Source organism: Petaurus breviceps, unplaced genomic scaffold (genome assembly GCF_028583685.1).
Source record: "Petaurus breviceps papuanus isolate PSGF00001 unplaced genomic scaffold, PetGlider_PUasm1.0 91133, whole genome shotgun sequence".
Lineage (NCBI taxonomy): Eukaryota > Metazoa > Chordata > Mammalia > Diprotodontia > Petauridae > Petaurus > Petaurus breviceps.
Genome location: NW_027187419.1, coordinates 54,137,637 through 54,154,277, shown reverse-complemented (window position 1 = coordinate 54,154,277; position 16,641 = coordinate 54,137,637). Strand labels below are relative to the sequence as shown.

Here is a 16,641-nt window from a genome sequence, read left to right as displayed (position 1 = left end):
CACTTTTTCCTCCACTTCTCTTATTTGGGTTTCAGAATCCTTCTTAAGCTCCTCTATGGCCTGTAAACAATTCATATTTTTCTTGGAAATTTTTGGTGCAGGAGTTCTGAGTTCTGCAACGGCAGCCGATGTGCCTCAGCATCTTCTCCTTCCAGGGCACAGAGGCCAGACTACACTCCTGGACCCCCTGTTCCCAAAGTCCACACTGCCCTCTCACTTTGTCTTTGGCATTTATGGGTTGATAATTCTGGAAACTGCCATAGCTGCTGGTGATCCACTCTCCAGAAGTCCCTCCAGCTGGGGCTGGTCAGGGCATCCTGAGGCTAAAACCACGGGCTCACACAGGGTTGGCCTCTGCTCCCAACACGCTGCGATGGACCCTTTCTGTCTGCCTGCCAGGCTGCCTTCAGTGGGAGGTTTGTTTCTCTCTGTTACTTTCAGTTCTGTAGCCCTAAAGTTTGTTTAGAGTCATTTTTATAGGTATTTGAGGTGGTTATAGGGAGGGCACACAGAGTTTTCCTGATTCTGTGCCACCATCTTGTCTTTGCCCCTGAAAACTTTGTACTTTTAAGCAATATTTATTCATATACAATTGACATTTAACTATACAATTTTAAAGGGGGTATAGTTGAGTTTTAGTTTCTTTAGCTTGTTTGGTGAATAAAAAGGATGTCCTTCTAACTGAGTTTTCAATACATGTTCACCTTTAAACAAATAAACAAAATCCTCTGGGTAAACACTCTAATGAAACATTCTACATAGACCTACGGATAGAAACTGGATTTTTGACTTCACAGATATACAGAACTCCCTCTGCCAGTGTAGGCCAGCATTTTCTCTACAACTTGGAGTCTTAGAGAGTTGCCTAGAGCAATGGGAGGTTAAATGACTGGCCCAGGATCACATAACATGTGTTAGAAGTGACACAATTCCAGATCCTCTTGGATCCAAGGTCAGCTATATTCTTGAACCATGACTGCCTTGATTATGGGACTTTAAGGATTGTTTAAATATCTCAGTGACCTTAAAAATAACAATTTAATTTAAAGAAAACCTCTCAGAATAGGGAAGTTCTAGTGGAATGTATAAATAGTGAATTTTAAAAGTAAATCTAATATATAACTTGATAGTTTTATTTAAAATAGTCACTATTCTCACTTTTTAAAGAGGCAGATTCTCCTGAGGGTTGCCATCTCAGTGAGATCAGAGATCCCTCAAAATATCCCCCAATCAAACTTAAATGTGTCCTGAAAGAGTTAATTTATTTTTCTCAGTACTTCATTTACTATGAGGGAATGAATGCCTTAGGCCCTGGGGAAAATAAAGTCCATTAAAATACCAGTTCCATATTATACATTAAGATCCTCTGCTTAAACATACTAAACATACAGTTGATTTTCCCCAGTGGACTTATAGACTATGAGTTACAAAAATATAAAATTAAGAAGAAATATTGCCAAAATATGAACCTGGAATTCATTAATATGGATTGTCATTTCCCTATAAAAATACATCTGTTTGCGTGTTGCAGAAATTTTAGGTACTCCACAGACTAATAAAATTATTTTATAACTTGGTCGAAACTCCACTTATGGAATCTTGGTTTCTACCCCATCATACTTAGCATTGAATTACCTAAGTTTGAACATCATTATGGCACTTGCCCATATATAACAACAATGTCTTTTTACTAAAGGAAAAAATATAGGATCCAAGAGGGAGACCCAAGCATCATTCACATACCAGACAAAAGGTCTTCAAGTAGTGTCAATTATTTCCTCCATAAATAGAGTGAAAATGACTCAAATAGAAACCAGATATCCCCATACCTTCACAGGAAGGCACTTTTACTAAGAGGCAGTGTATCCTGATGGCAAGGGTTGTAATTAGAGGCAAAAAAAAAAGAATCTCAGTTCAAGGCTCACTTCCAAAACTGACTAGCTGTGTAACCATGGGTGACCATAGACAAGTCAATTAACCCCTTGAAGACCCAGGTTCCTTTTTTGTAAGATGAGGATAATGTGATTTATAGTGAGGTTCAAATGAGACAATGTATATAAAGTATTTTGTGAGCAATATATAAATGTTAACTATTTACAGACAGCCTGAGGGCTAACAGTATGTTTAGAAAGAATTCAGATGTTTTGCCAGTGTGCATGTGTTTTAATTCATCCTTCTTCCCTCTGCTTATACCTAATGGACAAATTGTGTTTTCCCACAAGACATGGTTAAAATATACTTCGATAATTGGTTAAATTTAGGCTCTAATCCCTCCAAACAATGCAGATCAGAAGCCATCTGTGCTTGTCCATCTTTAAGACTCACCTATTTCCTCCTGCAGGATCTCCACTGGCCGCCTACCCAATGTTCTCAGGTCCTTTCTCTAGTTTTCTTGACATGCTCTATATACCCCTGAGGCAGACAGACTGATTTTTCTGCAATCCTGCGATATGATTAACTTCTTTTTATCCTGATCACATAGCTCTTCAGTGATAGTTTTTATATGACTTCTCCTGATGAATTCTTAGTTTGTAATATGCCCTCCACATGCCCACCATATGCTATTCCATTGCCTTGTGCATAATCCACTTCTTCAGATTTTATGTTATTTCATGACAGAGAGGCTTATGCCACCACCAGAACAATATTGGTGTTAGACAGTTGGGCCTTTGTTGGAGACAGAACCATAGGGTCATTAAAAGCACTGAACAGTTTCCCAAAAGGTTGGCCATCTGCCTGTATATCATACTTTGGCCAAAAGACATTCTTCATCCACTTGGTTACTCCTGTGCATTTAGGCCAAACTTTTTAAAGTGATTGCAGATTTTACTTATTAGATTCTCTAACAATAATAATATATAACTTTGTACATATTGTATTATTTTATCCTCACAACAACCCTAGGAGGAAGGTACTATTATTATCCCCATTTAATAAATGAAGCAGATGGAGGTTAAGTGACTTGCCCAGGATCACACAGCTATTATGTGTCTGAGGTGGGACTTGAACTCAGGTTTTCCAGTTCAAAGTTAGTATTCTATCCACTGTTCTGTAACATTACTGGGTTTGATACAATCAGCAGAAGGTCATCTATAAGCAGAAGGATCTTAAAGACTTCACTATCAGCATGGAATCCCTTTTCAGTTTGGATTCTGTTGGGTGTCTTCCCTGACAGTGGGTAGACCTTTGATTCACATATCTCTTTGTTTTGCCAGGCTAGGGAGGGGAAGAGAAGAGAAAAAAACATTCATATAGCACCTACTATGTGCCAGGCACTGTACTGAGCACTTTTTATAATTAATCTCTCATTTGATTCTCACAACCCTGTAAGATAGGTGCTATTATTGTCCTCATTTTACAGTTGAGAAAACTGAGGCAAAAAGAGGTTAAGTGACTTGCCCAGGAACACACAATTAATAACCAACATCTATGCCAGATTCAAACTCACATCCTCCTGACTCTAGCCAGCACTTTATTCACTGTGCCAGCTAATAATCAGAGGGTTTTTATTTTTAAATTTTATTTATTTATCTTTAGTTTTCAACATTCAGTTTTATAAAATTTTGAGTTCTAAATTTTTGAGCCTCAGCAAGAAAGCATGCAATCTGATATAGGTTATACATGTACAATCATAGTAAACATTTCCACATTAATCACATTGTGAAAGAAGAATCAGAACAAAAGGGGAAAACAAAAGAAAAAAAAGAGAAAATAGTATGTTTCTATCTGCATTCAGACTCCATATTTCTTTCTGTGAATGTGTATGGCATTTTCCATCACAAGTCTTTTGGAGTTGTTTTAGGTCCTTGCATTGCAGAGAAAAGCTAAGTCTATCAAAGTCAGTCATCACACAATGTGGCCATTACTGTGTACAATATTCTCCTGGCTTTGCTCACTTCACTCACCATCAGTTCATGCAAGTCTTTCCAGGTTTTCCTGCAGTCTGCCTACTCACCATTTCTTATGAAACAATGGTATTCCATCACAATCATTTGCCATAACATGTTCAGCCATTTCCTAATTGATAGGCATCCCTTAGATTTCTTTTTTTTTTTAAGCAATTGGGGTTAAGTAACTTGCTCAAGGTTACACAGCCAGTTGTTTTGTGTGGGTGCCAAGTATCTGAGGCCGGAACCGATCTGCCGGGGCCAGCACTCTTACTCACTGCACCATCTGGCCGCCCCATCATCCCTTAGGTTTCTAATTCTTTGCCACCATAAAAAGAGCTGCTATAAATATTTTTGTACATGTGGATCCTTTAGCCTTTTTTAATGATCTCTTTGGATTACAGACCTAGTAGTGGTATTGCTGAATTAAAGGGTATGTACAATTTTATAGTCCTTTGAACATAGTTCCAAATTATTCTCCAGAATGGTTGTATCAGTTCACCACTCCACCAGCAATGCATTGGTGTTCCAATTTTCCCACATCTTCTCCAACATTTATAATTTCCCTGTTTTGTCATGTTAGCCAATCTGATAGGTATGATGTGGTACCTCAGAGGGTCTTTAAACAAAGTTATGTCTATTGATTTCTTTTAAGAAATCTCACATGGCTTTTAACATATGTTTGGGAGATATCTTGCCATAACAAATTCATTAAAGTAGAGTTTTGTTCTATTGCATCAAATGCTTCTCAAAAATAATTACAAGAAAGCTTTGAAAATAACATTGAATTTACTCTATACTTAAAAACATGCTATTCTATAATTCATATTCACAGCTTCACATGCAATCTTCTTTTTCTGTGCATTGGTTAAGTTCAGAATAAAAAGGAGAAAGAGAAAAAATAATCAGCAAATAGTCGACACAATGGGATCTCATATTTTCTATGTCTTTTGACTATAAAGATGTGTGGGGTGCTGTAGAATATTATTTACAAAATTCTACCTGTCCTCTTTTCAAAACATAGTTAAGTTTCTTGCCAAACTTTCTCTATATTTTCCATAGCTTCTCGTTGTTTTATAAGGTTATACTGCTCATAGGCCTTCACCATATTTTTCCATAAGATTTGAAAAATGAATTTTACATAGTTCTCTTCTTAGCAAAGAGATCAAATATTTGCTGGTTGAGGCATAGATCTTTTGATCTCCTTGTTGTAGTGATTGATTTATATTTGTTAAACTTCCTTAAGAAGTGCTAAGTCTGGATTGACATTTGTTCTTTTATCCATTTCCCTTTTTTCTACCATGAACACCATTTAAAAACGGATCAGGTTGTTGTTTCAATTGTATGTTATATCTTGTGTATTCTAGTTTATTATGGATTTTGGTATTTGCTCTAACAAATCAAATAGCACAGCTCTGCACAGATGATTAACCAGAAATGACTTCCTCAACAGTTAAAATTATTTCTTATCTGTTAAAATTCATTTTCATTTTGTGCTGTTGATTGATATTTACCATGGCCTATACTTTGCAAATCTATGCTCAAAGAAAATATCTATAATATGGAGGTATGAGACTTTGATGTAGACTACAAGGATCAGGCCTCCCTTATTAACTCCCTGAGGGTAAGAATTATTTCATTTTTGTGTTTCCAGCATTTAGCACAATATCTGGGACATAGTAGGTGCTCACAAATACTTGTTTGATTGACTTAATGTTTTTTACTCCTTCCTTTCTAGAATTCCACTAGTTTTTGCTTGATATTTGTCTTTTGGCATGTCATTACATTGCAGATCAGTCACTTACAATTGAAGGTTAAGTGAAATTTCCTCAAATGCACGGTTAAATGTATTTTGAACTATGGAAACTCCTTTTGCACTTGCATCAAGGTCCAAAAAATGCTGCTTTTTGAAAGCATGGAAAGTATGTAAAATAGTTTGACATTATTTGCGATTCAAACATTAGCTGTCATCAAATTGACTTTGCTGCATTGTGTTTCTCATATAAATACGGGTTTGCCTAGTAATTTTAGGTTGCATTCATTAAGAAACATTATCGAGTCTGCAGCAAAAGCTAATTTTCAAAGCCATTCAGTATTTGATGATGGTGGCTGAGGGCAATTCTCATTTAGAACATTTCAGTGTTGGCTTGCGCTCAAAAATTGTAAAAAAAACTCTTTTTTTGGTCAGCTTTCCTTGTCTTGACATGGTTATATAGTGGTAATGAAAAAAAGTGTCACTGTAAGGTGATATGCCTAGTACTTGAAACGCTGCAGACATATAGTTCGTGTCACTGAGATTTGTGGTTGCACTAAGCAGCAGTGTGAAGCTCTGAGGATGCTAAGTCTTTGCTTCAACCACTCAGCTTTGCTGTTGTAGTGTGGAAGAAACCTTAGACTTTGAGTGCAGATAAATGAATGTGGCTGTGTTCCAATAAAACTTTATTTAAAAATATAAAAATAGAGGTGGACCCAAGATGGCAGAGTAAAAGCAGGAACTTGCTTCAGCTGCCGCACCAACCACCTCAAATACTTGTAAAATATGACTCTAAACAAACTTTAGAGCTGCAGAACCCACAAAGTGACAGAGAGAAACAAATCTCCCCTTGAAGGCAGCCTGGATGGCTGATAGGAAGGGTCTATTGCACCAGCTGGGGGCTGAGTAGTCCAACATGAGCTGCACTGGTCCAAACCCAGGGCAGCCCTGACCAGCAGCATAGACTGGATGGAGCACACTTCAGAAGAGAAATCACTGGCAGCTGTGGCAGTTTCTAGACTTTTCAACTCATAAACACCAAAGAGAAAGTAAAAGGTCAGTAGGGAGCTCTGTTGGAACTGGGCAAAGAAGAGTGCAGTCTAGCCCCTATGCCTGGAGCAACAGGCCATGATGGCACAGCGGCACAGCAGCTGCAGCTGCTGCCATGTGGTGACCTCCAGAGCTCCTTCCCTGCAGATAATAGGGGGACCAAGTGACCATTCAGAGGGTAATTGCTCTTGCTTTGACCTGCTTGGATCTGAGTCACAGTCTTAGGTGGTGGTCCTGGGGTGTGGGGCCAGTATACCAAAGCTTGGGGTATCTGCAGAGAGGGCACCTTCCCCATAGCTCTGACATTTGCAAAAACCCCAACAATTTGGGACAAAGCTTTCTCCACTCTGGAAGCAGAGTTCTACTCTGGCAAAGAACTCAAAAGTCAAGTAATTGGCTGTCAATATGAGCAAGCAGAGGAAGCACAATCAGACCATAGAATCCTTTTTTGGGGACAAAAAGAATCAAAACATAGAACCAGAGGAAGACAACAAAATCAAAACTCCTGCATCAAAAGCTTCTAAGAAAAATATGAATAGGTTACAGGCCATGGGGGAGCTCAAGAGGGGTAAGTAAGAGAAGTGGATGAAAAATTGGGAAGAAAAATGAGAATAATGCAAGAAAATCATGAAAAGCAAGTCAAAAGCCTGTTAAAGGAGACCCAAAAATTACTAAAGAAAATAACACTTTAAAAAATAGACTAACTCAAATGGCAAAAGAGGCCCAAAAAGCCAATGAGGAGAATGCCTTAAAAAGGAATGGAAAAGGAATTTCAAAAACTCACTGAAGAGAATAACTCCTTTGAAATTAGACTGGAGCAAATGGAAGCTAATGACTTAATGAGAAATCAATATACTATAAAACAGATTGAAACAAATGAAAAAATAGAAGGAAATGTGAAATATCTCATTGGGAAAACCACTGACCTGGAAAATAGATCCAGGAGAGATAATTTAAAAATATCAGACTACCTGAAAGCCATGATCGAAAAAACGTACCTAGAAATCACCCTTCAAGAAATTCTCAAGGGAAATTGTTCTGATATTCTAGAAACAGAGAGCAAAATAGAAATTGAAAGAATTCACTGATTGCCTCTTGAAAAAGATCCCAAAAAGAAAACTCCTTGGAATATCACAGCCAAATTCCAGAGTTCCCAGGTCAAGGAGAAAATATTACAAGCAGACAGGAAGAAACAATTTGAGTATTGTGGAAACACAATCAGGATAGCAAAAGGTCTAGCAGTTTCTACATTAAGGAATCAAAGGGCTTGGAATATGATATTCCAGAGGTCAAAAGAGCTAGAATTGAAACCAAGAATCACCTACCAGCAAAACTGAGTATAATGTTTCAGGGGAAAATTTGGTCATTCAATGAAATAGAAGACTTTCAAGATTTCTTTTTTTTTTTCTTTTTGGAGGGGGGAAAGCAGGGCAATTGGGGTTAAGTGACTTGCCCAAGGTCATATAGCTAGTAAATGTTATGTGTCTCAGGTCAGATTTGAACTCAGTTCCTCCTGACTCCAGGACCAGTGCTCTATTCACTGCACCACCTAGCTGCCCTCAAATATTCTTGATGAAAAAACCAGAGCTGAACCAAAAATTTGACTTTCAAATACAGGAAGCAAGAGAAGCATGAGAAGGTAAACAGGAAAAAGAAATCATAAGGAACTTATTAAAATTGAACTATTTACATTCCTACATGGAAAAAAAATGGTAATTGGAGCAGCTAGGTAGTGCAGTGAATAGAGCACTGGCCCTGGAGTCAGGAGGACCTGAGTTCAAATCCAGCATCAGACAGTTAACACTTACTAGCCGTGTGACCTTGGGCAAGTTGCTTAAACCCAATTTCCCTCCAAAAAGCAAAATAATAATAATAATAAATTATAATTGTAACTCATAACACTTTTCTGAGTATGAGGATAGTTGAAAGGAATATATGTGTATATATATATGTATACATACATACATGTTTATATAGGAGGGTATATGTGTGTATAAATATATATGTAAGTGTGTATATCAATACATGTATACATAGACAGAGGACACAGGATCAGTTCAATAGGAAGGGATGATATCTAAAAACTAAAATCAAGAGGTAAGAGGGGAATATAATGGGACAAGGAGAAAGGGAGAGATAGAATAGGGTAAATTATCTCATATAGAAGAGGTAAGAGAAAACTGTTACAATGGAGGGGAAGAGCAGGAAGGTGAAAGGGAATGGGACAACCTTATTCTTATTGAATTTGGCTTAAGGAGGGAGTAACATACACTCAATTGGGTATCTTACCCTACAGGAATGTAGGGGGGAAGAGAATAAAGGGGGGGTGATGATAGAAGAGAGGGCAGCTTGGGGGAGAAGGTAATTAGAAGCAATCACTTTTGAAAAGGGATAGGGTCAAAGGAGAAAATAGAATAAGTGGAAGGCGGGATAGGATGGAGGGAAATACAGTTAGTCTTTCACAATATAACTACTATGGAAACGTTTTGCATAGCTACACATGTACAACCTATATTGAATTGCTTGTCTTCCCAGTAGGGGTGGGTGAGGAGGGAAGAAGGTAAAGAATCTGGAAATCAAAGTTTTAAAAACAATATTTTTTAAAAAGTGTTTTTTTACATGCAACTGGGAAAGAAGATATACAGGCACTGGGGTATAGAAATCCATCTTGCCCTACTAAAATGTTAGTGGGGCATGGGGGAGGATATAAGAGAGCAGATTGGGGGAAGGGGTATTCAGTAAGCTAGCTATCTTTGGGTGGGGGTAGGGAAAAGATGGGGAGAAAATTTGTAACTCAAAATCTTGTGGAAATGAATGTTGAAAACTAAAAATAAATAAATAAAAGATGAATTTTTAAAAATATAAAAATGATTCTTAGCTCATGGCCATGTCAAAACCATCAGTGGGCTAAAATGGACCTGTTGGCCAGAATTTTCTTACCCATGGTGTATGTATTGTGTGGTCCCACACCTTTACAGGGAATGGAAGGAGGTATATTTTTTCATCCCTTCTTCAATGTCAAGCTTGGTTATTATACAGTCTTCAGTTACTTTTTTTTTCTTTTTTGGTCTTTCTATCTGTATTGCTATAATCTCTATGTGTATGATTTTCCTAGTTCTGCTTACTTTACCCTGCATCAATTTAAATGTCTTTCCATGACTTCTTCATATGTGACATTGTGCTAATACAGTGTTACAGCATCTTCACAGATCATTATTTAATGTTTTTGTAATTAATGTGTACCTACTCTGATTCCACTTATTTGCTACCACACTTAATGCTAGAGTATAAAAGGGAACTCACTCACGGGCTTTTTTTTTTTTACCCTTTTATGTTATTCTCTTTTTGGAGGACAGACTAGAGAATTACAAAACTAAGTAAGAATAGGTTCCAGGAATCACTAATGGCTGCCGAGTGACAAAATTCGTGGGAGTTACATCTGTTTTCACCCATGAGGCCCGAGGAAAAGAGACCCTTTATTCAGAATTCTGGCACTCTAAGGACCTGAACCCAGTTCTCAATAGGCAACGGGCAGAGGCATACAGCTCTTAATTACATAGTCCTAGTAGAGGAAAACCACAGAGCCAAGTAGTACATATCATATCCAGAGAAAGAATCACAGAGTTTGAATGCAGATTGAATGCAGCAAACTATTTGCTCTCTCTCTTTTTTTTGTTTTGTTTCTTCTTTCTCACGGTTCATTCCATTGGTTATAATTCTTCACAACTTGAATATTGTGAAAATATGTTTAATATAAAGATATGTGTAGAACCTATATTGGATTACATGCTGTCTTTGGGGGAAAAGGAGGAAGAGGGAAAGGGGGAGAAAATTTGGAACTCAAAAACTTGTGGAAGTGAATGTTGGAAACTAAAAATGAATATTTTTTTTAAAAGAGAAAAGAAAATCATGGACAGTGTCAGCCTTTCAAATAACCTCACTATCAACCTCAGGTTCAAAAGTTTTGTGATCTAGCCTTCTAGAGAGAAAATGGAAGAACATGAGCCATACTAATCTCTGTTACCTTGTTAGCTATGTTCAAGAGTGCTCAGACCCATTTTCTAAAGAAGGAAGGGGAACTCCTATACCACACCAGGTTTTCAAGGATAAAAAGATTTTAAACCATGACTTAAGGGAGTGAATATCTATGGAAGACCATGAATGAACATTGCACATTATGAAAAGTCATGGTTGGTTTATGATTTGCACCCTTGAAAAGACTACTTATGTCAATAAGACATTAAAACTATTGAAGAGTTAAAATATGAATTGTGTAATGAAATATATATATATATATATTTGCCTTTCAATGCCTTTATTTTTAAAATTTTATTTAGTATTCTCTTTTCCCCCAGTTACAGTTACATGTAAAAACAATTTTTAGTATTCATTTAAAAAACTTTGATCCAAATTCTCTTCCTTACTCCCTCCCCACCCCCACCACCCCGACCTTACTGAGAAGGCAAGCAATTCAATATGTTATACATGTGTAGCCATGCAAAACGTTTTCATAATAATCATGTTGTGAAAGAAAACAGAGACCAGAAAAAAAAATCAAGAAAAATAAAGTAAAAGAAAAAGTATGCTTCAAGACACCATCAGTTGTTTGTCTGGTGATGGATAGCATTTTTCATCATAACTCCTTCAGAGTTATCTTGGATCATTGGATTGCTAAGAATAGCTAAGTCATTCATAACTAATCATCTTATAATATTGCTGTTACTTTATACACAGTACATTTTGTTTTGCATTAGCTCATGTAAATCCAGGTTTTCTGAGATCATCCTGCTCATCATTTCTTGTAGCACAATAGTATTCCATCATAATCACATACCACAATTTATTCAGCTATTCCCCAATTGATGGGTATCCCCTCAATTTCCAATGTTTTGCCACCAGAAAAGAACTGCTATAAATACTTTTGCATCTAAATACTTACATATATACACATATTGTACATATATGCACAATATACATACATGTACATATATGTGTGTATATACATACATATGCAAAAATATTTATAGCAGTTCTAGTTGTGTATTTCTAGCTCAAAGGGTATGTCTGGTTTTATAGCCCTTTGGGCATAGTTCCAAATTGCCCTACAGAATGAGTTGAATCAATTCACAACTCTACCAACAGTGCATTATGTCTTGTTTTTCCCCCATCCCCTCCAACATTTGTCATTTTCTTTTTCTGTTCTATTAGCCAGTTTAACAGGTATGAGGTAGTACCTCAGAATTCTTTTAATTTGCATTTCTCCAATCAGTATTTTTTTATTTTTTATATTAGTTAGAGTATTTTTTCATATGACTATGGATAGCTTTGATCACTTCATCTAAAAACTGTTCATATCTTTTGATCATTTATCAATTGGGGAATGGCTCTTATTTTTATAAATTTGACTCAATTCTCTATATGTCTGAGACATGAGGCCTCTATCAGAGAAACTTGCTTCAGATTTTTTTCGAAGTTACTATTTCTAACTGTATTTCTCTCCATCCCATTCTGCCCCCCCGTTGCCCCTGTTTATTCTATTCTCTCTCTCTCCTTTCACCCCGTCCCTCCTGAAAAGTGTTTTGCTTCTGATTATACCTTCACCCAATCTTCCCTTCCTTCTATCACTCCCTCCTTCTCTCATCCCCTTTCCCCTCCTACTTTCCTGTGGGATAAGATAGATTTCTATACCCAACTGTGTGTGTATGTTATTTCCTTTTTGTGTCAATTCTGATGAGAGTAAGGCTCACTCACTCCCCCTCACCTCTTCTCTCTTCCCCTCCACTATAAAAGCTTTTTTTTGCCTCTTTTATGAGACAATTTACCCCATTCTACCTCTCCCTTTCCCTTTCTCTCAATACATTCCTCTTACGCCTTAATTTTACTTTTTAAGATGTTATCCCTTCACTTGTACCCTCTGTCTATATATACCCCTTCTAACTATCTTAATAATGAGAAAGTTCTTATGAGTTACAAATATTATCTTCCCATGTAGGAATGTAAAAATAAGTTTAACCTTATTAAGTCCCTTATGATCTCTCTTTCCTGTTTAGCTTCTTATGCTTTTTTTGAGTCTTGTATTTCAAAGTCAAATTTTCTATTCAGGTCTGGTCTTTTCATCAAGAATACTTGAAAGTCCTCCATTTCATTGAATGTCTATTTTTTCCCCCAAACGATTATACTCAGTTTTACTGGGGAGGTGATTCTTGGTTGTAATTCTAGCTCCTTTGCCCTCTGGAATATCATATTCCAAGCCCTCCAGTCCTTTAATGTAGAAGCTGCTAAATCTTGTGTAATCTTGACTGTGGCTCCATGTTTCCTTCTAGGGAGCTCTGGAATTTGATTGTAATATTCCTGAGAGTTTTTATTTTGGGATTTCTTTCAGGGTTAGTGACCTTTTAGGAGGTGAATATTGGATTCTTTTAATTTCTATTTTATCTGCTGATTCTGGAATACCAGGGCAGTTTTCCCTGATAATTTCTTGAAAGATGATGTCTAGGTTCTTTTTTGATCATGGCTTTTGGGTAGTCCAATAATTTTTAAATAATCTCTCCTGGATTTATTTTCCAGGTCAGCTGTTTTTCCAATGAGAAATTTCACATTTTCTTCTATTTTGCTTTATTTTATTGTTTCTTGATTTCTCATAAAGTTATTAACTTCCATTTGCTCAATTCTAATTTTTAAGGAATTATTTTCTTCAGTGAGCTTTTGTATCACCTTTTCCATTTGGCCATTTCTACTTTTTAAGTTTTTTTTCTTCAATGAATTTTTCTGTCTCTGTTCTTATTTGGCCAAAGTTGCTTTTTTAAGGCTTTCTTCCCCTCATTGGCTTTTTGCACTTCTTTTACCATTTGACCTAGTCTTTTTTTAAGGTTTTATTTTCTTCAGTATTTGTTGTTGTTGTTACCTCCTTTACCAAGCTGTGGACTCGTTTTTCATGATTTTCTAGCATCACTCTCATTTCTCTTCCCAATTTTTCCTCTACCTCTTTTACTTGATTTTCAAAATTCTTTTTGACTTTTCCATGGCCTGAGACCAATTCATATTTTTCTTGGAGCCTTTTATATAGGAGCTTTGATGTTGTTATCTTCTTCTGAGTATGTGTTTTGGTCTTTCTTGTCAGCATAGTAATTTTCTATGGTCAGAATATTTTTTCTGTGGTTTGCTCAGTTTTCCAGTATATTTCTTGACTTTTAATTCTTTGTTAAAGTAAGACCCTGCTTCCAAGGTGGAGGGCATACTGTCCCAAACTTCAGGGTGTTTTGCTGTTGTTTTTAGAAATACATCTAGGGACCTATAAGTTTTCAGTTCTTCCAAGGTGGTCTGAGCTAAGAAGAGGTGTGTTTACTATTATTCTATACTGTGCACTGGTCTTTGAGCAGCCACAAACATTCTTTTCCAACCTGGAACTATGACCAGGGTCCCTGCTCCCATGTGGGCACAAGCTCCTCCTTGCCCTGGGACTGCCACCAGGACTGTGACCTAGATCTGAGTATGGGCAAAGCAACAGAGTCCTGCCCCCAGTACCAGCAAAGAGACTTCCTGTAATCTCCTTCCCATTAGTTGTTCAACCCCCTTACTGTCTATGGGCTGAAAGTTCCAGAAGCAGCTACTGCCGCTCTCAAGCCCTACTCCTGGTTTGTTGAGGCCTGCTCTGTGCGTATGTGGACTGTGCTGAACTCTGCTCCACTCTCACCCTGGTGTGACAGACCTTTCCTGCCAATCTTCTAGTTTTTCTTGTGGGTTCTACTGCTCAACGAATTGTTTTATAGCATTATTTAAAGGTGTTCAGCAGGGTTTTGGGGGAGTCGCTGCCTTTTCTCTGCCATCTTGGCTCTAATATAATATAATTCTCGTCTTGTTTATTTCAACTAGCTTTATTTTTAATCACACAAATATATAAACCTTGGTCTCTTATAGGTGAGTTTTCACCTTATCTGGAACCAGACTACCACACCACTTCCTGGCCTTCTTCCACCTCTCACCAGAATTTAGACTCTCATCCCTGGAACCTTGGATAAGTGAGCTTTCATCTTATCTTGCCTAGCACTATTCCACCAGGACATTTCTCAACCATCTTCTCCTATTTCTAATTTTTAACTCAAGTTTCCCTATATGTGTTGTAAGCTCCTTTTCCGCGCTGCCCCGAACAGTGTTCCATACGGCGTTGTTCTCGGTTTCCGTCATAACTTTAAAGGGAAACTTTCACGATGTCCAGAGCCCTAGATGTCCTGCAGACGAAGGAGGAGGATGTCCTCAAGTTCCTGGCTGCAGGAACCCATTTGGGTGGCACCAATCTGGACTTCCAGATGGAACAGTATATCTACAAAAGAAAGAGTGACGGCATCTACATCATTAATTTGAAGAGAACTTGGGAAAAACTTCTGCTGGCGGCTCATGCCGTTGTTGCTATTGAAAACCCAGCCGATGTTAGTGTCATCTCATCCAGGAGCACTGGCCAGCGAGCTGTTCTGAAATTTGCTGCTGCCACTGGCGCCACACCTATTACTGGACGTTTCACACCGGGCACCTTCACTAACCAGATCCAGGCAGCTTTCAGGGAGCCTCGCCTTTTAGTGGTCACTGATCCTCTGGCAGATCACCAACCTCTGACGGAAGCATCGTATGTTAACCTCCCACCCATTGCCCTGTGCAACACAGACTCCCCACTTCGCTATGTGGACATTGCCGTTCCATGTAACAACAAGGGAGCTCACTCGGTGGGTCTGATGTGGTGGATGCTGGCCCGTGAAGTCCTGCGGATGCGTGGTACCATCTCCCGGGAACACCCCTGGGAGGTTACGCCTGATCTTTACTTCTACAGGGATCCAGAGGAGATTGAAAAGGAAGAGCAGGCTGCAGCTGAGAAGGCAGTGACAAAGGAGGAGTTTCAGGGTGAATGGACTCCCCCGCCCCAGAATTCACTGCTACTCAACCAGAGGTGGCTGATTGGTCTGAGGGAGTACAGGTGCCATCTGTGCCCATTCAGCAGTTCCCCACCGATTGGAGTGCTCAGCCAGCTACTGAGGACTGGTCTGCGGCTCCTACTGCTCAGGCCACTGAGTGGGTAGGAACTACCACGGAGTGGTCTTAACCCAGATGCTCTAATAGTGTTGGAAAAATGCTCATTGAAAAATAAACATTGGTTTCTTAACAAAAAAAAAAAAAAAAGAATGTAAGCTCCTTGACCACAGGGTCTGTCTAACTTGCTTCTATTTGTATCTCCATCACTTAGTACAAGTGCTTAATAAGTACTTACTCATTCATTCATTCTGATCCTAGCTCTGACATTTCTGTTAGGATTTGTAGTTCATACCCAAAATAGGTATGCTAATAACTCTTTAGAAAAGTAAATAAGGCGAACTGTTGGACAAAATGGACATTGCATTTTGGCTTTGGAGAAATTTTTGACAATGATACACAGCAAAGGCTATTTTAAAAATTCTATTATAATGGGATGCGGGCAATATCTATCACAGACAAAAATTAGAGAAAGGAAACAATGAATAGCTATAAGTAGGCCCATCTTTGTGTAGAAAAGTGTCGATATAATGGATCCCCTAGGAATGGGTGCTAGGACAGGTCATATTACATTTTTATCAATGTTCTGGAAGAAAGAGTATGTAGCTGAATCTCCAGGAAGATAATAAAATTTTCTAGCTATTGAAATGTCAGGAGGAAGGTGATAAACTATAAGCAAATGCTATAAAACTATGTGAATAAACAGAAAAGTTGCAGATGAAGTGATAAATATGGAAAGGGTAAATATAAGGTCATCAAAGAACTGTTGACTTTGAAGTTTTGTTGGAAGTCATAGAATCCAACTACCCACCAGCAATAGAGGCATGTATTTAGGGGGAAATAATCTGAACTCTACTAATAAGAGTTATTCATTATGACTCAAGAAAGGAATTCTGGAATCATTTGTTCATTGTTTCTAGAATATGAATGTCT

At 37.9% G+C, this 16,641-nt stretch overlaps 1 pseudogene; it reads left to right on the top strand.

Moving 5' to 3' along the window:
• The first annotated feature begins 14,821 nt into the window (after nt 1–14,821).
• LOC138154821 (small ribosomal subunit protein uS2-like) lies at nt 14,822–15,861 on the top strand (annotated as a pseudogene).
• The last annotated feature ends 780 nt before the right edge of the window (nt 15,862–16,641 follow it).